The sequence below is a fragment of the Apteryx mantelli genome, chromosome 3 (genome assembly GCF_036417845.1).
Source record: "Apteryx mantelli isolate bAptMan1 chromosome 3, bAptMan1.hap1, whole genome shotgun sequence".
Taxonomy (NCBI): Eukaryota; Metazoa; Chordata; class Aves; order Apterygiformes; family Apterygidae; genus Apteryx; species Apteryx mantelli.
This window is the reverse complement of record NC_089980.1, coordinates 140,922,814-140,949,025: the sequence shown is the minus strand read 5'-3', so window position 1 is coordinate 140,949,025 and position 26,212 is coordinate 140,922,814.

Sequence of the window (26,212 nt, the reverse complement as noted above, 5' to 3'; positions counted from 1 at the left end):
GGCTCCACAGGGATTCTGAGGGGACTAGCAGGGCCCTAAGGGGTCTCGAGGTGCAAGAGACAGCTCTGGGAAACAAGGAAGGCCCAAAGAGGAGTCGGGAACACACTAGAGGAGTCCTAGGGGCACTAGATGGGCCAGAAAGTAAAAACAGGGGAGCAAGGAAGACCTGCGGAGGTGGTGTGAGGGGACAAGAGAGGTTGTGCAGGGCGTGGAGGGCCAGAAGACAGCTCTGGGGCACAACCAAGGTCTCCGCAGGGGTTCTGGGGGAACAAGGGAGGTCCAAAGTGGTCTTGAGGGCCCAGATACAGCTCTGGGGCAGCAGGAAGACTGAAAGAGTAGTCCAGAGCGCACTAGGGGGAGTGCTTAGGTGTCTACATGGCCAAAACATGACTCTGGGGAACAAGGAAGACATCTGGAGGGCTTCTGAGGAGACTAGAGGGTTCCGAAGTGGGCTGTGGGGCCAGAGGACAGCTCTGGGGCACAAAGAAACCTGAAAGATGGTCCAGACTGTGATGGAAGGATCCTAAAGGGTCCAGAGGGCCAAGGGAGGCCTCTGGGTGGAAACTAAAAGGCCAAAGGAGGGGGCCAGAGCAGAACAGAGGGCTGCTAAAGGGTGTGGAGGGCCAGCAGAGGGCTGCAGGGCATGAAGAAGGGCTCCACAGGGATTCCAAGGGGACTACAGCAGTGCTAAGGAGTCTACATGGCCAAAAAATCACCTGGGAAACGAGGAAGAAATCTGGAATGTTTCAGAGGAGACTAGAGGGGTTCCAAGGGGGCTGGAGGTCCTAGAGACAGCTCTGGGAAACAAGGAAGGCCCAAAGAGTAGTCGAGAGTAAAGCAGAGGGGTCCTAGGGGCACTAGATGGGCAAAGAGTAAAAAGTGGGGTGCAAGGAAGACGTGCGGAGGTGGTGTGAGGGGACAAGAGAGGTTGTGCAGGGTGTGGAGGGCCAGAAGACAGCTCTGGGGCACAGAAGAAAGCTGAAAAAGTAGTCCCAAGTGCACAGGGGGGGTGCTAAGGGGTGCAGAGGGCCAAGAGAGGCCTGCAGGGGGAAACAAAAAGGCCAAAGGAGGGGGCCAGAGCAGAAGAGAGGGCTGCTGAAGGGGCTGGAGGGCCAACAGAGGGCTGCAGGGCATGAAGAAGGGCTCCACAGGGATTCTGAGGGGACTACAGCAGTGATAAGGAGTCTACATGGCCACAAAATCACTTTGGAAAAAATGGAAGAAAACTGGAATGTTTCAGAGGAGAGTAGAGTGGTTTGAAAGGGGCGAGAGGTCCTAGAGACAGCTCTGGGAAACAAGGAAGGCCCAAAGAGTAGTCGAGAGTAAACCAGAGGGGTCCTAGGGGCACTAGATGGGCAAAGAGTAAAAAGTGGGGTGCAAGGAAGACGTGCGGAGGTGGTGTGAGGGGACAAGAGAGGTTGTGCAGGGCGTGGAGGGCCAGAAGACAGCTCTGGGGCACAACCAAGGTCTCCGCAGGGGTTCTGGGGGAACAAGGGAGGTCCAAAGTGGTCTTGAGGGCCCAGATACAGCTCTGGGGCAGCAGGAAGACTGAAAGAGTAGTCCAGAGTGCACTAGGGGGAGTGCTTAGGTGTCTACATGGCCAAAACATGACTCTGGGGAACAAGGAACACATCTGGAGGGCTTCTGAGGAGACTAGAAGGTTCCGAAGGGGGCTGCAGGGCAGAGGACAGCCGTGGGGCACAAAGAAACCTGAATGATGGTCCAGACTGTGTTGGAAGGATCCTAAGGGGTCCGGAGGGCCAAGGGAGGCCTGTGGGTGGAAACTAAAAAGGCCAAAGGAGGGGGCCAGAGCAGAAGAGAGGGCTGCGAGAGGGGCTGGAGGGCCAACAGAGGGCTGCAGGGCATGAAGAAGGGCTCCACAGGGATTCCAAGGGGACTACAGCGGTGATAAGGAGTCTACATGGCCATAAATTCACTCTGGGAAAGAAGGAAGAAATCTGGAATTTTTCAGAGGAGACTAGAGGGGTTCTAAGGGGTCTCGAGGTGCAAGAGACAGCTCTGGGAAACAAGGAAGGCCCAAAGAGCAGTCGGGAACACACTAGAGGAGTCCTAGGGGCACTAGATGGGCCAGAAAGTAAAAACAGGGGAGCAAGGAAGACCTACGGAGGTGGTGTGAGGGGACAAGAGAGGTTGTGCAGGGCGTGGAGGGCCAGAAGACAGCCCTGGGGCACAGAAGAAAGCTGAAATGTAGTGCCGAGTGCAGAAGACAGGTGCTAAGGGGAGCAGAGGGAAAGAGAAAGGTGGAAGGAGGGGGCCAGAGCAGAACAGAGGGCTGCTGAAGGGGCTGGAGGGCCAACAGAGGGCTGCAGGGCATGAAGAAGGGCTCCACAGGGATTCTGAGGGGACTAGCAGGGCCCTAAGGGGTCTCGAGGTGCAAGAGACAGCTCTGGGAAGCAAGGAAGGCCCAAAGAGCAGTCGGGAACACACTAGAGGAGTCCTAGGGGCACTAGATGGGCCAGAAAGTAAAAACAGGGGAGCAAGGAAGACCTGCGGAGGTGGTGTGAGGGGACAAGAGAGGTTGTGCAGGGCGTGGAGGGCCAGAAGACAGTCCTGGGGCGCAGAAGAAAGCTGAAATGTAGTGCCGAGTGCAGAAGACAGGTGCTAAGGGGAGCAGAGGGAAAGAGAAAGGTGGAAGGAGGGGGCCAGAGCAGAACAGAGGGCTGCTGAAGGGGCTGGAGGGCCAACAGAGGGCTGCAGGGCATGAAGAAGGGCTCCACAGGGATTCTGAGGGGACTAGCAGGGCCCTAAGGGGTCTCGAGGTGCAAGAGACAGCTCTGGGAAACAAGGAAGGCCCAAAGAGCAGTCGGGAACACACTAGAGGAGTCCTAGGGGCACTAGATGGGCCAGAAAGTAAAAACAGGGGAGCAAGGAAGACCTGCGGAGGTGGTGTGAGGGGACAAGAGAGGTTGTGCGGCATGTGGAGGGCCAGAAGACAGCTCTGGGGCACAACCAAGGTCTCCGCAGGGGTTCTGGGGGAACAAGGGAGGTCCAAAGTGGTCTAGAGGGCCCAGATACAGCTCTGGGGCAGCAGGAAGACTGAAAGAGTAGTCCAGAGCGCACTAGGGGGAGTGCTTAGGTGTCTACATGGCCAAAACATGACTCTGGGGAACAAGGAAGACATCTGGAGGGCTTCTGAGGAGACCAGAGGGTTCCGAAGTGGGCTGCAGGGCAGAGGACAGCCCTGGGGCACAAAGAAACCTGAAAGATGGTCCAGACTGTGCTGGAAGGATCCTAAGGGGTCTGGAGGGCCAAGAGAGGCCTGCAGGGGGAAACAAAAAGGCCAAAGGAGGGGGCCAGAGCAGAACAGGGTGCTGCTGAAGGGGCTGGAGGGCCAGCAGAGGGCTGCAGGGCATGAAGAAGGGCTCCACAGGGATTCCAAGGGGACTACAGCGGTGATAAGGAGTCTACATGGCCAAATAATCACTCTGGGAAACGTGGAAGAAATCTGGAATGTTTCAGAGGAGAGTAGAGTGGTTTGAAAGGGGCGAGAGGTCCTAGAGACAGCTCTGGGAAACAAGGAAGGCCCAAAGAGTAGTCGAGAGTAAACCAGAGGGGTCCTAGGGGCACTAGATGGGCAAAGAGTAAAAAGTGGGGTGCAAGGAAGACGTGCGGAGGTGGTGTGAGGGGACAAGAGAGGTTGTGCAGGGTGTGGAGGGCCAGAAGACAGCTCTGGGGCACAGAAGAAAGCTGAAAAAGTAGTCCCGAGTGCACAGGGGGGGTGCTAAGGGGTGCAGAGGGCCAAGAGAGGCCTGTGGGTGGAAACTAAAAAGGCCAAAGGAGGGGGCCAGAGCAGAAGAGAGGGCTGCGAGAGGGGCTGGAGGGCCAACAGAGGGCTGCAGGGCATGAAGAAGGGCTCCACAGGGATTCTGAGGGGACTGCCAGGGCCCTAATGGGTCTCGAGGTGCAAGAGACAGCTCTGGGAAACAAGGAAGGCCCAAAGAGCAGTCGGGAACACACTAGAGGAGTCCTAGGGGCACTAGATGGGCCAAAAAGTAAAAAGCGGGCAGCAAGGAAGACCTGCGGAGGTGGTGTGAGGGGACAAGAGAGGTTGTGCGGCGTGTGGAGGGCCAGAAGACAGCTCTGGGGCACAGAAGAAGTCTGAAAGATGGTCCAGAGTGCACTGGAAGGGTCCTAAAGGGTCTGGAGGGCCAAGAGAGGCCTGCAGGGGGAAACAAAAAGGTCAAAGGAGGGGGCCAGAGCAGAAGAGAGGGCTGCTGAAGGGGCTGGAGGGCCAACAGAGGGCTGATGAGCATGAAGAAGGGCTCCACAGGGATTCTGAGGGGACCTCCACTGTCCTAAGTGGTCTAGAGGTCCAAAAGACAGCCCTGGGAAACAAGGAAGGCCCAAAGAGCAGTCGGGAACACACTAGAGGAGTCCTAGGGGCACTAGATGGGCCAGAAAGTAAAAACAGGGGAGCAAGGAAGACCTGCGGAGGTGGTGTGAGGGGACAAGAGAGGTTGTGCAGGGTGTGGAGGGCCAGAAGACAGCTCTGGGGCACAACCAAGGTCTCCGCAGGGGTTCTGGGGGAACAAGGGAGGTCCAAAGTGGTCTTGAGGGCCCAGATACAGCTCTGGGGCAGCAGGAAGACTGAAAGAGTAGTCCAGAGCGCACTAGGGGGAGTGCTTAGGTGTCTACATGGCCAAAACATGACTCTGGGGAACAAGGAAGACATCTGGAGGGCTTCTGAGGAGACCAGAGGGTTCCGAAGGGGGCTGCAGGGCAGAGGACAGCCGTGGGGCACAAAGAAACCTGAATGATGGTCCAGACTGTGTTGGAAGGATCCTAAGGGGTCCGGAGGGCCAAGGGAGGCCTGTGGGTGGAAACTAAAAAGGCCAAAGGAGGGGGCCAGAGCAGAAGAGAGGGCTGCGAGAGGGGCTGGAGGGCCAACAGAGGGCTGCAGGGCATGAAGAAGGGCTCCACAGGGATTCCAAGGGGACTACAGCGGTGATAAGGAGTCTACATGGCCATAAATTCACTCTGGGAAAGAAGGAAGAAATCTGGAATTTTTCAGAGGAGACTAGAGGGGTTCTAAGGGGTCTCGAGGTGCAAGAGACAGCTCTGGGAAACAAGGAAGGCCCAAAGAGCAGTCGGGAACACACTAGAGGAGTCCTAGGGGCACTAGATGGGCCAGAAAGTAAAAACAGGGGAGCAAGGAAGACCTACGGAGGTGGTGTGAGGGGACAAGAGAGGTTGTGCAGGGCGTGGAGGGCCAGAAGACAGCCCTGGGGCACAGAAGAAAGCTGAAATGTAGTGCCGAGTGCAGAAGACAGGTGCTAAGGGGAGCAGAGGGAAAGAGAAAGGTGGAAGGAGGGGGCCAGAGCAGAACAGAGGGCTGCTGAAGGGGCTGGAGGGCCAACAGAGGGCTGCAGGGCATGAAGAAGGGCTCCACAGGGATTCTGAGGGGACTAGCAGGGCCCTAAGGGGTCTCGAGGTGCAAGAGACAGCTCTGGGAAGCAAGGAAGGCCCAAAGAGCAGTCGGGAACACACTAGAGGAGTCCTAGGGGCACTAGATGGGCCAGAAAGTAAAAACAGGGGAGCAAGGAAGACCTGCGGAGGTGGTGTGAGGGGACAAGAGAGGTTGTGCAGGGCGTGGAGGGCCAGAAGACAGTCCTGGGGCGCAGAAGAAAGCTGAAATGTAGTGCCGAGTGCAGAAGACAGGTGCTAAGGGGAGCAGAGGGAAAGAGAAAGGTGGAAGGAGGGGGCCAGAGCAGAACAGAGGGCTGCTGAAGGGGCTGGAGGGCCAACAGAGGGCTGCAGGGCATGAAGAAGGGCTCCACAGGGATTCTGAGGGGACTAGCAGGGCCCTAAGGGGTCTCGAGGTGCAAGAGACAGCTCTGGGAAACAAGGAAGGCCCAAAGAGCAGTCGGGAACACACTAGAGGAGTCCTAGGGGCACTAGATGGGCCAGAAAGTAAAAACAGGGGAGCAAGGAAGACCTGCGGAGGTGGTGTGAGGGGACAAGAGAGGTTGTGCGGCGTGTGGAGGGCCAGAAGACAGCTCTGGGGCACAACCAAGGTCTCCGCAGGGGTTCTGGGGGAACAAGGGAGGTCCAAAGTGGTCTTGAGGGCCCAGATACAGCTCTGGGGCAGCAGGAAGACTGAAAGAGTAGTCCAGAGCGCACTAGGGGGAGTGCTTAGGTGTCTACATGGCCAAAACATGACTCTGGGGAACAAGGAAGACATCTGGAGGGCTTCTGAGGAGACCAGAGGGTTCCGAAGTGGGCTGCAGGGCAGAGGACAGCCCTGGGGCACAAAGAAACCTGAAAGATGGTCCAGACTGTGCTGGAAGGATCCTAAGGGGTCTGGAGGGCCAAGAGAGGCCTGCAGGGGGAAACAAAAAGGCCAAAGGAGGGGGCCAGAGCAGAACAGGGTGCTGCTGAAGGGGCTGGAGGGCCAGCAGAGGGCTGCAGGGCATGAAGAAGGGCTCCACAGGGATTCCAAGGGGACTACAGCGGTGATAAGGAGTCTACATGGCCAAATAATCACTCTGGGAAACGTGGAAGAAATCTGGAATGTTTCAGAGGAGAGTAGAGTGGTTTGAAAGGGGCGAGAGGTCCTAGAGACAGCTCTGGGAAACAAGGAAGGCCCAAAGAGTAGTCGAGAGTAAACCAGAGGGGTCCTAGGGGCACTAGATGGGCAAAGAGTAAAAAGTGGGGTGCAAGGAAGACGTGCGGAGGTGGTGTGAGGGGACAAGAGAGGTTGTGCAGGGTGTGGAGGGCCAGAAGACAGCTCTGGGGCACAGAAGAAAGCTGAAAAAGTAGTCCCGAGTGCACAGGGGGGGTGCTAAGGGGTGCAGAGGGCCAAGAGAGGCCTGTGGGTGGAAACTAAAAAGGCCAAAGGAGGGGGCCAGAGCAGAAGAGAGGGCTGCGAGAGGGGCTGGAGGGCCAACAGAGGGCTGCAGGGCATGAAGAAGGGCTCCACAGGGATTCTGAGGGGACTGCCAGGGCCCTAATGGGTCTCGAGGTGCAAGAGACAGCTCTGGGAAACAAGGAAGGCCCAAAGAGCAGTCGGGAACACACTAGAGGAGTCCTAGGGGCACTAGATGGGCCAAAAAGTAAAAAGCGGGCAGCAAGGAAGACCTGCGGAGGTGGTGTGAGGGGACAAGAGAGGTTGTGCGGCGTGTGGAGGGCCAGAAGACAGCTCTGGGGCACAGAAGAAGTCTGAAAGATGGTCCAGAGTGCACTGGAAGGGTCCTAAAGGGTCTGGAGGGCCAAGAGAGGCCTGCAGGGGGAAACAAAAAGGTCAAAGGAGGGGGCCAGAGCAGAACAGAGGGCTGCGAGAGGGGCTGGAGGGCCAACAGAGGGCTGCAGAGCATGAAGAAGGGCTCCACAGGGATTCTGAGGGGACCTCCACTGTCCTAAGTGGTCTAGAGGTGCAAGAGACAGCTCTGGGAAACAAGGAAGGCCCAAAGAGCAGTCAGGAACACACTAGAGGAGTCCTAGGGGCACTAGATGGGCCAAAAAGTAAAAAGCGGGCAGCAAGGAAGACGTGCGGAGGTGGTGTGAGGGGACAAGAGATGTTGTGCGGCGTGTGGAGGGCCAGAAGACAGCTCTGGGGCACAGAAGAAGTCTGAAAGATGGTCCAGAGTGCACTGGAAGGGTCCTAAAGGGTCTGGAGGGCCAAGAGAGGCCTGCAGGGGGAAACAAAAAGGTCAAAGGAGGGGGCCAGAGCAGAAGAGAGGGCTGCTGAAGGGGCTGGAGGGCCAACAGAGGGCTGATGAGCATGAAGAAGGGCTCCACAGGGATTCTGAGGGGACCTCCACTGTCCTAAGTGGTCTAGAGGTCCAAAAGACAGCTCTGGGAAACAAGGAAGGCCCAAAGAGCAGTCGGGAACACACTAGAGGAGTCCTAGGGGCACTAGATGGGCCAGAAAGTAAAAACAGGGGAGCAAGGAAGACCTGCGGAGGTGGTGTGAGGGGACAAGAGAGGTTGTGCGGCGTGTGGAGGGCCAGAAGACAGCTCTGGGGCACAACCAAGGTCTCCGCAGGGGTTCTGGGGGAACAAGGGAGGTCCAAAGTGGTCTTGAGGGCCCAGATACAGCTCTGGGGCAGCAGGAAGACTGAAAGAGTAGTCCAGAGCGCACTAGGGGGAGTGCTTAGCTGTCTACATGGCCAAAACATGACTCTGGGGAACAAGGAAGACATCTGGAGGGCTTCTGAGGAGACCAGAGGGTTCCGAAGGGGGCTGCAGGGCAGAGGACAGCCCTGGGGCACAAAGAAACCTGAAAGATGGTCCAGACTGTGCTGGAAGGATCCTAAGGGGTCTGGAGGGCCAAGAGAGGCCTGTGGGTGGAAACTAAAAAGGCCAAAGCAGGGGGCCAGAGCAGAAGAGAGGGCTGCGAGAGGGGCTGGAGGGCCAACAGAGGGCTGCAGGGCATGAAGAAGGGCTCCACAGGGATTCCAAGGGGACTACAGCAGTGATAAGGAGTCTACATGGCCAAAAAATCACTCTGGGAAACAGGGAAGAAATCTGGAATGTTTCAGAGGAGACTAGAGGGGTTCTAAGGGGGCGAGAGCTCCGAGAGACAGCTCTGGGAAACAAGGAAGGCCCAAAGAGTAGTCGAGAGTAAACCAGAGGGGTCCTAGGGGGACTAGAGGGGCCAGAAAGTAAAAACAAGGGAGCAAGGAAGACGTGCGGAGGTGGTGTGAGGGGACAAGAGAGGTTGTGCAGGGCGTGGAGGGCCAGAAGACAGCCCTGGGGCACAGAAGAAAGCTGAAATGTAGTGCCGAGTGCAGAAGGCAGGTGCTAAGGGGAGCAGAGGGAAAGAGAAAGGTGGAAGGAGGGGGCCAGAGCAGAACAGAGGGCTGCTGAAGGGGCTGGAGGGCCAACAGAGGGCTGCAGGGCATGAAGAAGGGCTCCACAGGGATTCTGAGGGGACTGCCAGGGCCCTAAGGGGTCTCGAGGTGCAAGAGACAGCTCTGGGAAACAAGGAAGGCCCAAAGAGTAGTCGGGAACACACTAGAGGAGTCCTAGGGGCACTAGATGGGCCAGAAAGTAAAAACAGGGGAGCAAGGAAGACCTGCGGAGGTGGTGTGAGGGGACAAGAGAGGTTGTGCAGGGCGTGGAGGGCCAGAAGACAGCTCTGGGGCACAGAAGAAAGCTGAAAAAGTAGTCCCGAGAGCACAGGGGGGGTGCTAAGGGGTGCAGAGGGCCAAGAGAGGCCTGCAGGGGGAAACAAAAAGGCCAAAGGAGGGGGCCAGAGCAGAACAGAGGGCTGCTGAAGGGGCTGGAGGGCCAACAGAGGGCTGCAGGGCATGAAGAAGGGCTCCACAGGGATTCCAAGGGGACTACAGCGGTGATAAGGAGTCTACATGGCCAAAAAATCACTCTGGGAAACAGGGAAGAAATCTGGAATGTTTCAGAGGAGAGTAGAGTGGTTTGAAAGGGGCGAGAGGTCCGAGAGACAGCTCTGGGAAACAAGGAAGGCCCAAAGAGTAGTCGAGAGTAAACCAGAGGGGTCCTAGGGGGACTAGAGGGGCCAGAAAGTAAAAACAAGGGAGCAAGGAAAACCTGCGGAGGTGGTGTGAGGGGACAAGAGAGGTTGTGCAGGGCGTGGAGGGCCAGAAGACAGCCCTGGGGCACAGAAGAAAGCTGAAATGTAGTGCCGAGTGCAGAAGGCAGGTGCTAAGGGGAGCAGAGGGAAAGAGAAAGGTGGAAGGAGGGGGCCAGAGCAGAACAGAGGGCTGCTGAAGTGGCTGGAGGGCCAACAGAGGGCTGCAGGGCATGAAGAAGGGCTCCACAGGGATTCTGAGGGGACTAGCAGGGCCCTAAGGGGTCTCGAGGTGCAAGAGACAGCTCTGGGAAACAAGGAAGGCCCAAAGAGGAGTCGGGAACACACTAGAGGGGTCCTAGGGGGACTAGAGGGGCCAAAAAGTAAAGAGCGGGGAGCAAGGAAGACGTGTGGAGGTGGTGTGAGGGGACAAGAGAGGTTGTGCAGGGCGTGGAGGGCCAGAAGACAGCCCTGGGGCACAGAAGAAAGCTGAAATGTAGTGCCGAGTGCAGAAGGCAGGTGCTAAGGGGAGCAGAGGGAAAGAGAAAGGTGGAAGGAGGGGGCCAGAGCAGAACAGAGGGCTGCTGAAGGGGCTGGAGGGCCAACAGAGGGCTGCAGGGCATGAAGAAGGGCTCCACAGGGATTCTGAGGGGACTGCCAGGGCCCTAAGGGGTCTCGAGGTGCAAGAGACAGCTCTGGGAAACAAGGAAGGCCCAAAGAGCAGTCGGGAACACACTAGAGGAGTCCTAGGGGCACTAGATGGGCCAGAAAGTAAAAACAGGGGAGCAAGGAAGACCTGCGGAGGTGGTGTGAGGGGACAAGAGAGGTTGTGCGGCGTGTGGAGGGCCAGAAGACAGCTCTGGGGCACAACCAAGGTCTCCGCAGGGGTTCTGGGGGAACAAGGGAGGTCCAAAGTGGTCTTGAGGGCCCAGATACAGCTCTGGGGCAGCAGGAAGACTGAAAGAGTAGTCCAGAGCGCACTAGGGGGAGTGCTTAGCTGTCTACATGGCCAAAACATGACTCTGGGGAACAAGGAAGACATCTGGAGGGCTTCTGAGGAGACCAGAGGGTTCCGAAGGGGGCTGCAGGGCAGAGGACAGCCCTGGGGCACAAAGAAACCTGAAAGATGGTCCAGACTGTGCTGGAAGGATCCTAAGGGGTCTGGAGGGCCAAGAGAGGCCTGCAGGGGGAAACAAAAAGGCCAAAGGAGGGGGCCAGAGCAGAACAGAGGGCTGCGAGAGGGGCTGGAGGGCCAGCAGAGGGCTGCAGGGCATGAAGAAGGGCTCCACAGGGATTCCAAGGGGACTACAGCGGTGATAAGGAGTCTACATGGCCAAATAATCACTCTGGGAAACAGGGAAGAAATCTGGAATGTTTCAGAGGAGACTAGAGGGGTTCTAAGGGGTCTCGAGGTGCAAGAGACAGCTCTGGGAAACAAGGAAGGCCCAAAGAGTAGTCGAGAGTAAACCAGAGGGGTCCTAGGGGGACTAGATGGGCCAGAAAGTAAAAACAAGGGAGCAAGGAAAACCTGCGGAGGTGGTGTGAGGGGACAAGAGAGGTTGTGCAGGGCGTGGAGGGCCAGAAGACAGCCCTGGGGCACAGAAGAAAGCTGAAATGTAGTGCCGAGTGCAGAAGGCAGGTGCTAAGGGGAGCAGAGGGAAAGAGAAAGGTGGAAGGAGGGGGCCAGAGCAGAACAGAGGGCTGCTGAAGGGGCTGGAGGGCCAACAGAGGGCTGCAGGGCATGAAGAAGGGCTCCACAGGGATTCTGAGGGGACTGCCAGGGCCCTAAGGGGTCTCGAGGTGCAAGAGACAGCTCTGGGAAACAAGGAAGGCCCAAAGAGCAGTCGGGAACACACTAGAGGAGTCCTAGGGGCACTAGATGGGCCAGAAAGTAAAAACAGGGGAGCAAGGAAGACCTGCGGAGGTGGTGTGAGGGGACAAGAGAGGTTGTGCAGGGCGTGGAGGGCCAGAAGACAGCCCTGGGGCGCAGAAGAAAGCTGAAATGTAGTGCCGAGTGCAGAAGACAGGTGCTAAGGGGAGCAGAGGGAAAGAGAAAGGTGGAAGGAGGGGGGCCAGAGCAGAACAGAGGGCTGCTGAAGGGGCTGGAGGGCCAACAGAGGGCTGCAGGGCATGAAGAAGGGCTCCACAGGGATTCTGAGGGGACTAGCAGGGCCCTAAGGGGTCTCGAGGTGCAAGAGACAGCTCTGGGAAACAAGGAAGGCCCAAAGAGCAGTCGGGAACACACTAGAGGAGTCCTAGGGGCACTAGATGGGCCAGAAAGTAAAAACAGGGGAGCAAGGAAGACCTGCGGAGGTGGTGTGAGGGGACAAGAGAGGTTGTGCGGCGTGTGGAGGGCCAGAAGACAGCTCTGGGGCACAACCAAGGTCTCCGCAGGGGTTCTGGGGGAACAAGGGAGGTCCAAAGTGGTCTTGAGGGCCCAGATACAGCTCTGGGGCAGCAGGAAGACTGAAAGAGTAGTCCAGAGCGCACTAGGGGGAGTGCTTAGCTGTCTACATGGCCAAAACATGACTCTGGGGAACAAGGAAGACATCTGGAGGGCTTCTGAGGAGACCAGAGGGTTCCGAAGGGGGCTGCAGGGCAGAGGACAGCCCTGGGGCACAAAGAAACCTGAAAGATGGTCCAGACTGTGCTGGAAGGATCCTAAGGGGTCTGGAGGGCCAAGAGAGGCCTGCAGGGGGAAACAAAAAGGCCAAAGGAGGGGGCCAGAGCAGAAGAGAGTGCTGCTGAAGGGGCTGGAGGGCCAGCAGAGGGCTGCAGGGCATGAAGAAGGGCTCCACAGGGATTCCAAGGGGACTACAGCGGTGATAAGGAGTCTACATGGCCAAATAATCACTCTGGGAAACAGGGAAGAAATCTGGAATGTTTCAGAGGAGAGTAGAGTGGTTTGAAAGGGGCGAGAGGTCCTAGAGACAGCTCTGGGAAACAAGGAAGGCCCAAAGAGTAGTCGAGAGTAAACCAGAGGGGTCCTAGGGGCACTAGATGGGCAAAGAGTAAAAAGTGGGGTGCAAGGAAGACGTGCGGAGGTGGTGTGAGGGGACAAGAGAGGTTGTGCAGGGTGTGGAGGGCCAGAAGACAGCTCTGGGGCACAGAAGAAAGCTGAAAAAGTAGTCCCGAGTGCACAGGGGGGGTGCTAAGGGGTGCAGAGGGCCAAGAGAGGCCTGTGGGTGGAAACTAAAAAGGCCAAAGGAGGGGGCCAGAGCAGAAGAGAGGGCTGCGAGAGGGGCTGGAGGGCCAACAGAGGGCTGCAGGGCATGAAGAAGGGCTCCACAGGGATTCTGAGGGGACTGCCAGGGCCCTAATGGGTCTCGAGGTGCAAGAGACAGCTCTGGGAAACAAGGAAGGCCCAAAGAGCAGTCGGGAACACACTAGAGGAGTCCTAGGGGCACTAGATGGGCCAAAAAGTAAAAAGCGGGCAGCAAGGAAGACGTGCGGAGGTGGTGTGAGGGGACAAGAGCTGTTGTGCGGCGTGTGGAGGGCCAGAAGACAGCTCTGGGGCACAGAAGAAGTCTGAAAGATGGTCCAGAGTGCACTGGAAGGGTCCTAAAGGGTCTGGAGGGCCAAGAGAGGCCTGCAGGGGGAAACAAAAAGGTCAAAGGAGGGGGCCAGAGCAGAAGAGAGGGCTGCTGAAGGGGCTGGAGGGCCAACAGAGGGCTGATGAGCATGAAGAAGGGCTCCACAGGGATTCTGAGGGGACTAGCAGGGCCCTAAGGGGTCTCGAGGTGCAAGAGACAGCTCTGGGAAACAAGGAAGGCCCAAAGAGCAGTCGGGAACACACTAGAGGAGTCCTAGGGGCACTAGATGGGCCAGAAAGTAAAAACAGGGGAGCAAGGAAGACCTGCGGAGGTGGTGTGAGGGGACAAGAGAGGTTGTGCGGCGTGTGGAGGGCCAGAAGACAGCTCTGGGGCACAACCAAGGTCTCCGCAGGGGTTCTGGGGGAACAAGGGAGGTCCAAAGTGGTCTTGAGGGCCCAGATACAGCTCTGGGGCAGCAGGAAGACTGAAAGAGTAGTCCAGAGCGCACTAGGGGGAGTGCTTAGCTGTCTACATGGCCAAAACATGACTCTGGGGAACAAGGAAGACATCTGGAGGGCTTCTGAGGAGACCAGAGGGTTCCGAAGTGGGCTGCAGGGCAGAGGACAGCCCTGGGGCACAAAGAAACCTGAAAGATGGTCCAGACTGTGCTGGAAGGATCCTAAGGGGTCTGGAGGGCCAAGAGAGGCCTGCAGGGGGAAACAAAAAGGCCAAAGGAGGGGGCCAGAGCAGAAGAGAGGGCTGCGAGAGGGGCTGGAGGGCCAGCAGAGGGCTGCAGGGCATGAAGAAGGGCTCCACAGGGATTCCAAGGGGACTACAGCGGTGATAAGGAGTCTACATGGCCAAATAATCACTCTGGGAAACGAGGAAGAAATCTGGAATGTTTCAGAGGAGAGTAGAGTGGTTTGAAAGGGGCGAGAGGTCCTAGAGACAGCTCTGGGAAACAAGGAAGGCCCAAAGAGTAGTCGAGAGTAAACCAGAGGGGTCCTAGGGGCACTAGATGGGCAAAGAGTAAAAAGTGGGGTGCAAGGAAGACGTGCGGAGGTGGTGTGAGGGGACAAGAGAGGTTGTGCAGGGCGTGGAGGGCCAGAAGACAGCTCTGGGGCACAGAAGAAAGCTGAAAAAGTAGTCCCGAGTGCACAGGGGGGGTGCTAAGGGGTGCAGAGGGCCAAGAGAGGCCTGCAGGGGGAAACAAAAAGGCCAAAGGAGGGGGCCAGAGCAGAACAGAGGGCTGCGAGAGGGGCTGGAGGGCCAACAGAGGGCTGCAGGGCATGAAGAAGGGCTCCACAGGGATTCCAAGGGGACTACAGCGGTGATAAGGAGTCTACATGGCCAAAAAATCACTCTGGGAAACAGGGAAGAAATCTGGAATGTTTCAGAGGAGACTAGAGGGGTTCTAAGGGGGCGAGAGCTCCGAGAGACAGCTCTGGGAAACAAGGAAGGCCCAAAGAGTAGTCGAGAGTAAACCAGAGGGGTCCTAGGGGGACTAGAGGGGCCAGAAAGTAAAAACAAGGGAGCAAGGAAAACCTGCGGAGGTGGTGTGAGGGGACAAGAGAGGTTGTGCAGGGCGTGGAGGGCCAGAAGACAGCCCTGGGGCACAGAAGAAAGCTGAAATGTAGTGCCGAGTGCAGAAGGCAGGTGCTAAGGGGAGCAGAGGGAAAGAGAAAGGTGGAAGGAGGGGGCCAGAGCAGAACAGAGGGCTGCTGAAGGGGCTGGAGGGCCAACAGAGGGCTGCAGGGCATGAAGAAGGGCTCCACAGGGATTCTGAGGGGACTGCCAGGGCCCTAAGGGGTCTCGAGGTGCAAGAGACAGCTCTGGGAAACAAGGAAGGCCCAAAGAGCAGTCGGGAACACACTAGAGGAGTCCTAGGGGCACTAGATGGGCCAGAAAGTAAAAACAGGGGAGCAAAGAAGACCTGCGGAGGTGGTGTGAGGGGACAAGAGAGGTTGTGCAGGGCGTGGAGGGCCAGAAGACAGCCCTGGGGCGCAGAAGAAAGCTGAAATGTAGTGCCGAGTGCAGAAGACAGGTGCTAAGGGGAGCAGAGGGAAAGAGAAAGGTGGAAGGAGGGGGCCAGAGCAGAACAGAGGGCTGCTGAAGGGGCTGGAGGGCCAACAGAGGGCTGCAGGGCATGAAGAAGGGCTCCACAGGGATTCTGAGGGGACTAGCAGGGCCCTAAGGGGTCTCGAGGTGCAAGAGACAGCTCTGGGAAACAAGGAAGGCCCAAAGAGCAGTCGGGAACACACTAGAGGAGTCCTAGGGGCACTAGATGGGCCAGAAAGTAAAAACAGGGGAGCAAGGAAGACCTGCGGAGGTGGTGTGAGGGGACAAGAGAGGTTGTGCGGCATGTGGAGGGCCAGAAGACAGCTCTGGGGCACAACCAAGGTCTCCGCAGGGGTTCTGGGGGAACAAGGGAGGTCCAAAGTGGTCTTGAGGGCCCAGATACAGCTCTGGGGCAGCAGGAAGACTGAAAGAGTAGTCCAGAGCGCACTAGGGGGAGTGCTTAGCTGTCTACATGGCCAAAACATGACTCTGGGGAACAAGGAAGACATCTGGAGGGCTTCTGAGGAGACCAGAGGGTTCCGAAGGGGGCTGCAGGGCAGAGGACAGCCCTGGGGCACAAAGAAACCTGAAAGATGGTCCAGACTGTGCTGGAAGGATCCTAAGGGGTCTGGAGGGCCAAGAGAGGCCTGCAGGGGGAAACAAAAAGGCCAAAGGAGGGGGCCAGAGCAGAACAGAGTGCTGCTGAAGGGGCTGGAGGGCCAGCAGAGGGCTGCAGGGCATGAAGAAGGGCTCCACAGGGATTCCAAGGGGACTACAGCGGTGATAAGGAGTCTACATGGCCAAATAATCACTCTGGGAAACAGGGAAGAAATCTGGAATGTTTCAGAGGAGAGTAGAGTGGTTTGAAAGGGGCGAGAGGTCCTAGAGACAGCTCTGGGAAACAAGGAAGGCCCAAAGAGTAGTCGAGAGTAAACCAGAGGGGTCCTAGGGGCACTAGATGGGCAAAGAGTAAAAAGTGGGGTGCAAGGAAGACGTGCGGAGGTGGTGTGAGGGGACAAGAGAGGTTGTGCAGGGTGTGGAGGGCCAGAAGACAGCTCTGGGGCACAGAAGAAAGCTGAAAAAGTAGTCCCGAGTGCACAGGGGGGGTGCTAAGGGGTGCAGAGGGCCAAGAGAGGCCTGCAGGGGGAAACAAAAAGGCCAAAGGAGGGGGCCAGAGCAGAACAGAGGGCTGCGAGAGGGGCTGGAGGGCCAACAGAGGGCTGCAGGGCATGAAGAAGGGCTCCACAGGGATTCCAAGGGGACTACAGCGGTGATAAGGAGTCTACATGGCCAAAAAATCACTCTGGGAAACAGGGAAGAAATCTGGAATGTTTCAGAGGAGACTAGAGGGGTTCTAAGGGGGCGAGAGCTCCGAGAGACAGCTCTGGGAAACAAGGAAGGCCCAAAGAGTAGTCGAGAGTAAACCAGAGGGGTCCTAGGGGGACTAGAGGGGCCAGAAAGTAAAAACAAGGGAGCAAGGAAAACCTGCGGAGGTGGTGTGAGGGGACAAGAGAGGTTGTGCAGGGCGTGGAGGGCCAGAAGACAGCCCTGGGGCACAGAAGAAAGCTGAAATGTAGTGCCGAGTGCAGAAGGCAGGTGCTAAGGGGAGCAGAGGGAAAGAGAAAGGTGGAAGGAGGGGGCCAGAGCAGAACAGAGGGCTGCTGAAGGGGCTGGAGGGCCAACAGAGGGCTGCAGGGCATGAAGAAGGGCTCCACAGGGATTCTGAGGGGACTGCCAGGGCCCTAAGGGGTCTCGAGGTGCAAGAGACAGCTCTGGGAAACAAGGAAGGCCCAAAGAGCAGTCGGGAACACACTAGAGGAGTCCTAGGGGCACTAGATGGGCCAGAAAGTAAAAACAGGGGAGCAAAGAAGACCTGCGGAGGTGGTGTGAGGGGACAAGAGAGGTTGTGCAGGGCGTGGAGGGCCAGAAGACAGCCCTGGGGCGCAGAAGAAAGCTGAAATGTAGTGCCGAGTGCAGAAGGCAGGTGCTAAGGGGAGCAGAGGGAAAGAGAAAGGTGGAAGGAGGGGGCCAGAGCAGAAGAGAGGGCTGCGAGAGGGGCTGGAGGGCCAACAGAGGGCTGCAGGGCATGAAGAAGGGCTCCACAGGGATTCTGAGGGGACTGCCAGGGCCCTAATGGGTCTCGAGGTGCAAGAGACAGCTCTGGGAAACAAGGAAGGCCCAAAGAGCAGTCGGGAACACACTAGAGGAGTCCTAGGGGCACTAGATGGGCCAAAAAGTAAAAAGCGGGCAGCAAGGAAGACCTGCGGAGGTGGTGTGAGGGGACAAGAGCTGTTGTGCGGCGTGTGGAGGGCCAGAAGACAGCTCTGGGGCACAGAAGAAGTCTGAAAGATGGTCCAGAGTGCACTGGAAGGGTCCTAAAGGGTCTGGAGGGCCAAGAGAGGCCTGCAGGGGGAAACAAAAAGGTCAAAGGAGGGGGCCAGAGCAGAAGAGAGGGCTGCTGAAGGGGCTGGAGGGCCAACAGAGGGCTGCAGAGCATGAAGAAGGGTTCCACAGGGATTCTGAGGGGACCTCCACTGTCCTAAGTGGTCTAGAGGTCCAAAAGACAGCTCTGGGAAACAAGGAAGGCCCAAAGAGCAGTCGGGAACACACTAGAGGAGTCCTAGGGGCACTAGATGGGCCAAAAAGTAAAAAGCGGGCAGCAAGGAAGACGTGCGGAGGTGGTGTGAGGGGACAAGTGATGTTGTGCGGCGTGTGGAGGGCCAGAAGACAGCTCTGGGGCACAGAAGAAGTCTGAAAGATGGTCCAGAGTGCACTGGAAGGGTCCTAAAGGGTCTGGAGGGCCAAGAGAGGCCTGCAGGGGGAAACAAAAAGGTCAAAGGAGGGGGCCAGAGCAGAAGAGAGGGCTGCTGAAGGGGCTGGAGGGCCAACAGAGGGCTGCAGAGCATGAAGAAGGGCTCCACAGGGATTCTGAGGGGACCTCCACTGTCCTAAGTGGTCTAGAGGTCCAAAAGACAGCTCTGGGAAACAAGGAAGGCCCAAAGAGCAGTCGGGAACACACTAGAGGAGTCCTAGGGGCACTAGATGGGCCAGAAAGTAAAAACAGGGGAGCAAGGAAGACCTGCGGAGGTGGTGTGAGGGGACAAGAGAGGTTGTGCGGCGTGTGGAGGGCCAGAAGACAGCTCTGGGGCACAACCAAGGTCTCCGCAGGGGTTCTGGGGGAACAAGGGAGGTCCAAAGTGGTCTTGAGGGCCCAGATACAGCTCTGGGGCAGCAGGAAGACTGAAAGAGTAGTCCAGAGCGCACTAGGGGGAGTGCTTAGCTGTCTACATGGCCAAAACATGACTCTGGGGAACAAGGAAGACATCTGGAGGGCTTCTGAGGAGACCAGAGGGTTCCGAAGTGGGCTGCAGGGCAGAGGACAGCCCTGGGGCACAAAGAAACCTGAAAGATGGTCCAGACTGTGCTGGAAGGATCCTAAGGGGTCTGGAGGGCCAAGAGAGGCCTGTGGGTGGAAACTAAAAAGGCCAAAGCAGGGGGCCAGAGCAGAACAGAGGGCTGCGAGAGGGGCTGGAGGGCCAACAGAGGGCTGCAGGGCATGAAGAAGGGCTCCACAGGGATTCCAAGGGGACTACAGCGGTGATAAGGAGTCTACATGGCCAAAAAATCACTCTGGGAAACAGGGAAGAAATCTGGAATGTTTCAGAGGAGACTAGAGGGGTTCTAAGGGGGCGAGAGCTCCGAGAGACAGCTCTGGGAAACAAGGAAGGCCCAAAGAGGAGTCGGGAACACACTAGAGGGGTCCTAGGGGGACTAGAGGGGCCAAAAAGTAAAGAGCGGGGAGCAAGGAAGACGTGTGGAGGTGGTGTGAGGGGACAAGAGAGGTTGTGCAGGGCGTGGAGGGCCAGAAGACAGCCCTGGGGCACAGAAGAAAGCTGAAATGTAGTGCCGAGTGCAGAAGGCAGGTGCTAAGGGGAGCAGAGGGAAAGAGAAAGGTGGAAGGAGGGGGCCAGAGCAGAACAGAGGGCTGCTGAAGGGGCTGGAGGGCCAACAGAGGGCTGCAGGGCATGAAGAAGGGCTCCACAGGGATTCTGAGGGGACTAGCAGGGCCCTAAGGGGTCTCGAGGTGCAAGAGACAGCTCTGGGAAACAAGGAAGGCCCAAAGAGCAGTCGGGAACACACTAGAGGAGTCCTAGGGGCACTAGATGGGCCAGAAAGTAAAAACAGGGGAGCAAGGAAGACCTGCGGAGGTGGTGTGAGGGGACAAGAGAGGTTGTGCGGCGTGTGGAGGGCCAGAAGACAGCTCTGGGGCACAACCAAGGTCTCCGCAGGGGTTCTGGGGGAACAAGGGAGGTCCAAAGTGGTCTTGAGGGCCCAGATACAGCTCTGGGGCAGCAGGAAGACTGAAAGAGTAGTCCAGAGCGCACTAGGGGGAGTGCTTAGCTGTCTACATGGCCAAAACATGACTCTGGGGAACAAGGAAGACATCTGGAGGGCTTCTGAGGAGACCAGAGGGTTCCGAAGGGGGCTGCAGGGCAGAGGACAGCCCTGGGGCACAAAGAAACCTGAAAGATGGTCCAGACTGTGCTGGAAGGATCCTAAGGGGTCTGGAGGGCCAAGAGAGGCCTGCAGGGGGAAACAAAAAGGCCAAAGGAGGGGGCCAGAGCAGAACAGAGGGCTGCGAGAGGGGCTGGAGGGCCAGCAGAGGGCTGCAGGGCATGAAGAAGGGCTCCACAGGGATTCCAAGGGGACTACAGCGGTGATAAGGAGTCTACATGGCCAAATAATCACTCTGGGAAACGTGGAAGAAATCTGGAATGTTTCAGAGGAGAGTAGAGTGGTTTGAAAGGGGCGAGAGGTCCTAGAGACAGCTCTGGGAAACAAGGAAGGCCCAAAGAGTAGTCGAGAGTAAACCAGAGGGGTCCTAGGGGCACTAGATGGGCAAAGAGTAAAAAGTGGGGTGCAAGGAAGACGTGCGGAGGTGGTGTGAGGGGACAAGAGAGGTTGTGCAGGGTGTGGAGGGCCAGAAGACAGCTCTGGGGCACAGAAGAAAGCTGAAAAAGTAGTCCCGAGTGCACAGGGGGGGTGCTGAGGGGTGCAGAGGGCCAAGAGAGGCCTGCAGGGGGAAACAAAAAGGCCAAAGGAGGGGGCCAGAGCAGAAGAGAGGGCTGCGAGAGGGGCTGGAGGGCCAACAGAGGGCTGCAGGGCATGAAGAAGGGCTCCACAGGGATTCTGAGGGGACTGCCAGGGCCCTAATGGGTCTCGAGGTGCAAGAGACAGCTCTGGGAAACAAGGAAGGCCCAAAGAGCAGTCGGGAACACACTAGAGGAGTCCTAGGGGCACTAGATGGGCCAAAAAGTAAAAAGCGGGCAGCAAGGAAGACCTGCGGAGGTGGTGTGAGGGGACAAGAGCTGTTGTGCGGCGTGTGGAGGGCCAGAAGACAGCTCTGGGGCACAGAAGAAGTCTGAAAGATGGTCCAGAGTGCACTGGAAGGGTCCTAAAGGGTCTGGAGGGCCAAGGGAGGCCTGCAGGGGGAAACAAAAAGGTCAAAGGAGGGGGCCAGAGCAGAAGAGAGGGCTGCTGAAGGGGCTGGAGGGCCAACAGAGGGCTGATGAGCATGAAGAAGGGCTCCACAGGGATTCTGAGGGGACTAGCAGGGCCCTAAGGGGTCTCGAGGTGCAAGAGACAGCTCTGGGAAACAAGGAAGGCCCAAAGAGCAGTCGGGAACACACTAGAGGAGTCCTAGGGGCACTAGATGGGCAAAGAGTAAAAAGTGGGGTGCAAGGAAGACGTGCGGAGGTGGTGTGAGGGGACAAGAGAGGTTGTGCAGGGTGTGGAGGGCCAGAAGACAGCTCTGGGGCACAGAAGAAAGCTGAAAAAGTAGTCCCGAGTGCACAGGGGGGGTGCTAAGGGGTGCAGAGGGCCAAGAGAGGCCTGCAGGGGGAAACAAAAAGGCCAAAGGAGGGGGCCAGAGCAGAACAGAGGGCTGCGAGAGGGGCTGGAGGGCCAACAGAGGGCTGCAGGGCATGAAGAAGGGCTCCACAGGGATTCCAAGGGGACTACAGCGGTGATAAGGAGTCTACATGGCCAAAAAATCACTCTGGGAAACAGGGAAGAAATCTGGAATGTTTCAGAGGAGACTAGAGGGGTTCTAAGGGGGCGAGAGCTCCGAGAGACAGCTCTGGGAAACAAGGAAGGCCCAAAGAGTAGTCGAGAGTAAACCAGAGGGGTCCTAGGGGGACTAGAGGGGCCAGAAAGTAAAAACAAGGGAGCAAGGAAAACCTGCGGAGGTGGTGTGAGGGGACAAGAGAGGTTGTGCAGGGCGTGGAGGGCCAGAAGACAGCCCTGGGGCACAGAAGAAAGCTGAAATGTAGTGCCGAGTGCAGAAGGCAGGTGCTAAGGGGAGCAGAGGGAAAGAGAAAGGTGGAAGGAGGGGGCCAGAGCAGAACAGAGGGCTGCTGAAGGGGCTGGAGGGCCAACAGAGGGCTGCAGGGCATGAAGAAGGGCTCCACAGGGATTCTGAGGGGACTGCCAGGGCCCTAAGGGGTCTCGAGGTGCAAGAGACAGCTCTGGGAAACAAGGAAGGCCCAAAGAGCAGTCGGGAACACACTAGAGGAGTCCTAGGGGCACTAGATGGGCCAGAAAGTAAAAACAGGGGAGCAAAGAAGACCTGCGGAGGTGGTGTGAGGGGACAAGAGAGGTTGTGCAGGGCGTGGAGGGCCAGAAGACAGCCCTGGGGCGCAGAAGAAAGCTGAAATGTAGTGCCGAGTGCAGAAGGCAGGTGCTAAGGGGAGCAGAGGGAAAGAGAAAGGTGGAAGGAGGGGGCCAGAGCAGAACAGAGGGCTGCGAGAGGGGCTGGAGGGCCAACAGAGGGCTGCAGGGCATGAAGAAGGGCTCCACAGGGATTCTGAGGGGACTAGCAGGGCCCTAAGGGGTCTCGAGGTGCAAGAGACAGCTCTGGGAAACAAGGAAGGCCCAAAGAGCAGTCGGGAACACACTAGAGGAGTCCTAGGGGCACTAGATGGGCCAGAAAGTAAAAACAGGGGAGCAAGGAAGACCTGCGGAGGTGGTGTGAGGGGACAAGAGAGGTTGTGCAGGGCGTGGAGGGCCAGAAGACAGCCCTGGGGCGCAGAAGAAAGCTGAAATGTAGTGCCGAGTGCAGAAGACAGGTGCTAAGGGGAGCAGAGGGAAAGAGAAAGGTGGAAGGAGGGGGCCAGAGCAGAAGAGAGGGCTGCTGAAGGGGCTGGAGGGCCAACAGAGGGCTGCAGGGCATGAAGAAGGGCTCCACAGGGATTCTGAGGGGACTAGCAGGGCCCTAAGGGGTCTCGAGGTGCAAGAGACAGCTCTGGGAAACAAGGAAGGCCCAAAGAGCAGTCGGGAACACACTAGAGGAGTCCTAGGGGCACTAGATGGGCCAGAAAGTAAAAACAGGGGAGCAAGGAAGACCTGCGGAGGTGGTGTGAGGGGACAAGAGAGGTTGTGCGGCGTGTGGAGGACCAGAAGACAGCTCTGGGGCACAACCAAGGTCTCCGCAGGGGTTCTGGGGGAACAAGGGAGGTCCAAAGTGGTCTTGAGGGCCCAGATACAGCTCTGGGGCAGCAGGAAGACTGAAAGAGTAGTCCAGAGCGCACTAGGGGGAGTGCTTAGCTGTCTACATGGCCAAAACATGACTCTGGGGAACAAGGAAGACATCTGGAGGGCTTCTGAGGAGACCAGAGGGTTCCGAAGGGGGCTGCAGGGCAGAGGACAGCCCTGGGGCACAAAGAAACCTGAAAGATGGTCCAGACTGTGCTGGAAGGATCCTAAGGGGTCTGGAGGGCCAAGAGAGGCCTGCAGGGGGAAACAAAAAGGCCAAAGGAGGGGGCCAGAGCAGAACAGAGTGCTGCTGAAGGGGCTGGAGGGCCAGCAGAGGGCTGCAGGGCATGAAGAAGGGCTCCACAGGGATTCCAAGGGGACTACAGCGGTGATAAGGAGTCTACATGGCCAAATAATCACTCTGGGAAACAGGGAAGAAATCTGGAATGTTTCAGAGGAGAGTAGAGTGGTTTGAAAGGGGCGAGAGGTCCTAGAGACAGCTCTGGGAAACAAGGAAGGCCCAAAGAGTAGTCGAGAGTAAACCAGAGGGGTCCTAGGGGCACTAGATGGGCAAAGAGTAAAAAGTGGGGTGCAAGGAAGACGTGCGGAGGTGGTGTGAGGGGACAAGAGAGGTTGTGCAGGGTGTGGAGGGCCAGAAGACAGCTCTGGGGCACAGAAGAAAGCTGAAAAAGTAGTCCCGAGTGCACAGGGGGGGTGCTAAGGGGTGCAGAGGGCCAAGAGAGGCCTGTGGGTGGAAACTAAAAAGGCCAAAGGAGGGGGCCAGAGCAGAAGAGAGGGCTGCGAGAGGGGCTGGAGGGCCAACAGAGGGCTGCAGGGCATGAAGAAGGGCTCCACAGGGATTCTGAGGGGACTGCCAGGGCCCTAATGGGTCTCGAGGTGCAAGAGACAGCTCTGGGAAACAAGGAAGGCCCAAAGAGCAGTCGGGAACACACTAGAGGAGTCCTAGGGGCACTAGATGGGCCAAAAAGTAAAAAGCGGGCAGCAAGGAAGACCTGCGGAGGTGGTGTGAGGGGACAAGAGCTGTTGTGCGGCGTGTGGAGGGCCAGAAGACAGCTCTGGGGCACAGAAGAAGTCTGAAAGATGGTCCAGAGTGCACTGGAAGGGTCCTAAAGGGTCTGGAGGGCCAAGAGAGGCCTGCAGGGGGAAACAAAAAGGTCAAAGGAGGGGGCCAGAGCAGAAGAGAGGGCTGCTGAAGGGGCTGGAGGGCCAACAGAGGGCTGCAGAGCATGAAGAAGGGTTCCACAGGGATTCTGAGGGGACCTCCACTGTCCTAAGTGGTCTAGAGGTCCAAAAGACAGCTCTGGGAAACAAGGAAGGCCCAAAGAGCAGTCGGGAACACACTAGAGGAGTCCTAGGGGCACTAGATGGGCCAAAAAGTAAAAAGCGGGCAGCAAGGAAGACGTGCGGAGGTGGTGTGAGGGGACAAGTGATGTTGTGCGGCGTGTGGAGGGCCAGAAGACAGCTCTGGGGCACAGAAGAAGTCTGAAAGATGGTCCAGAGTGCACTGGAAGGGTCCTAAAGGGTCTGGAGGGCCAAGAGAGGCCTGCAGGGGGAAACAAAAAGGTCAAAGGAGGGGGCCAGAGCAGAAGAGAGGGCTGCTGAAGGGGCTGGAGGGCCAACAGAGGGCTGCAGAGCATGAAGAAGGGCTCCACAGGGATTCTGAGGGGACCTCCACTGTCCTAAGTGGTCTAGAGGTCCAAAAGACAGCTCTGGGAAACAAGGAAGGCCCAAAGAGCAGTCAGGAACACACTAGAGGAGTCCTAGGGGCACTAGATGGGCCAGAAAGTAAAAACAGGGGAGCAAGGAAGACCTGCGGAGGTGGTGTGAGGGGACAAGAGAGGTTGTGCGGCGTGTGGAGGGCCAGAAGACAGCTCTGGGGCACAACCAAGGTCTCCGCAGGGGTTCTGGGGGAACAAGGGAGGTCCAAAGTGGTCTTGAGGGCCCAGATACAGCTCTGGGGCAGCAGGAAGACTGAAAGAGTAGTCCAGAGCGCACTAGGGGGAGTGCTTAGCTGTCTACATGGCCAAAACATGACTCTGGGGAACAAGGAAGACATCTGGAGGGCTTCTGAGGAGACCAGAGGGTTCCGAAGTGGGCTGCAGGGCAGAGGACAGCCCTGGGGCACAAAGAAACCTGAAAGATGGTCCAGACTGTGCTGGAAGGATCCTAAGGGGTCTGGAGGGCCAAGAGAGGCCTGTGGGTGGAAACTAAAAAGGCCAAAGCAGGGGGCCAGAGCAGAACAGAGGGCTGCGAGAGGGGCTGGAGGGCCAACAGAGGGCTGCAGGGCATGAAGAAGGGCTCCACAGGGATTCCAAGGGGACTACAGCGGTGATAAGGAGTCTACATGGCCAAAAAATCACTCTGGGAAACAGGGAAGAAATCTGGAATGTTTCAGAGGAGACTAGAGGGGTTCTAAGGGGGCGAGAGCTCCGAGAGACAGCTCTGGGAAACAAGGAAGGCCCAAAGAGGAGTCGGGAACACACTAGAGGGGTCCTAGGGGGACTAGAGGGGCCAAAAAGTAAAGAGCGGGGAGCAAGGAAGACGTGTGGAGGTGGTGTGAGGGGACAAGAGAGGTTGTGCAGGGCGTGGAGGGCCAGAAGACAGCCCTGGGGCACAGAAGAAAGCTGAAATGTAGTGCCGAGTGCAGAAGGCAGGTGCTAAGGGGAGCAGAGGGAAAGAGAAAGGTGGAAGGAGGGGGCCAGAGCAGAACAGAGGGCTGCTGAAGGGGCTGGAGGGCCAACAGAGGGCTGCAGGGCATGAAGAAGGGCTCCACAGGGATTCTGAGGGGACTAGCAGGGCCCTAAGGGGTCTCGAGGTGCAAGAGACAGCTCTGGGAAACAAGGAAGGCCCAAAGAGCAGTCGGGAACACACTAGAGGAGTCCTAGGGGCACTAGATGGGCCAGAAAGTAAAAACAGGGGAGCAAGGAAGACCTGCGGAGGTGGTGTGAGGGGACAAGAGAGGTTGTGCGGCGTGTGGAGGGCCAGAAGACAGCTCTGGGGCACAACCAAGGTCTCCGCAGGGGTTCTGGGGGAACAAGGGAGGTCCAAAGTGGTCTTGAGGGCCCAGATACAGCTCTGGGGCAGCAGGAAGACTGAAAGAGTAGTCCAGAGCGCACTAGGGGGAGTGCTTAGGTGTCTACATGGCCAAAACATGACTCTGGGGAACAAGGAAGACATCTGGAGGGCTTCTGAGGAGACCAGAGGGTTCCGAAGGGGGCTGCAGGGCAGAGGACAGCCCTGGGGCACAAAGAAACCTGAAAGATGGTCCAGACTGTGCTGGAAGGATCCTAAGGGGTCTGGAGGGCCAAGAGAGGCCTGCAGGGGGAAACAAAAAGGCCAAAGGAGGGGGCCAGAGCAGAACAGAGGGCTGCGAGAGGGGCTGGAGGGCCAGCAGAGGGCTGCAGGGCATGAAGAAGGGCTCCACAGGGATTCCAAGGGGACTACAGCGGTGATAAGGAGTCTACATGGCCAAATAATCACTCTGGGAAACGTGGAAGAAATCTGGAATGTTTCAGAGGAGAGTAGAGTGGTTTGAAAGGGGCGAGAGGTCCTAGAGACA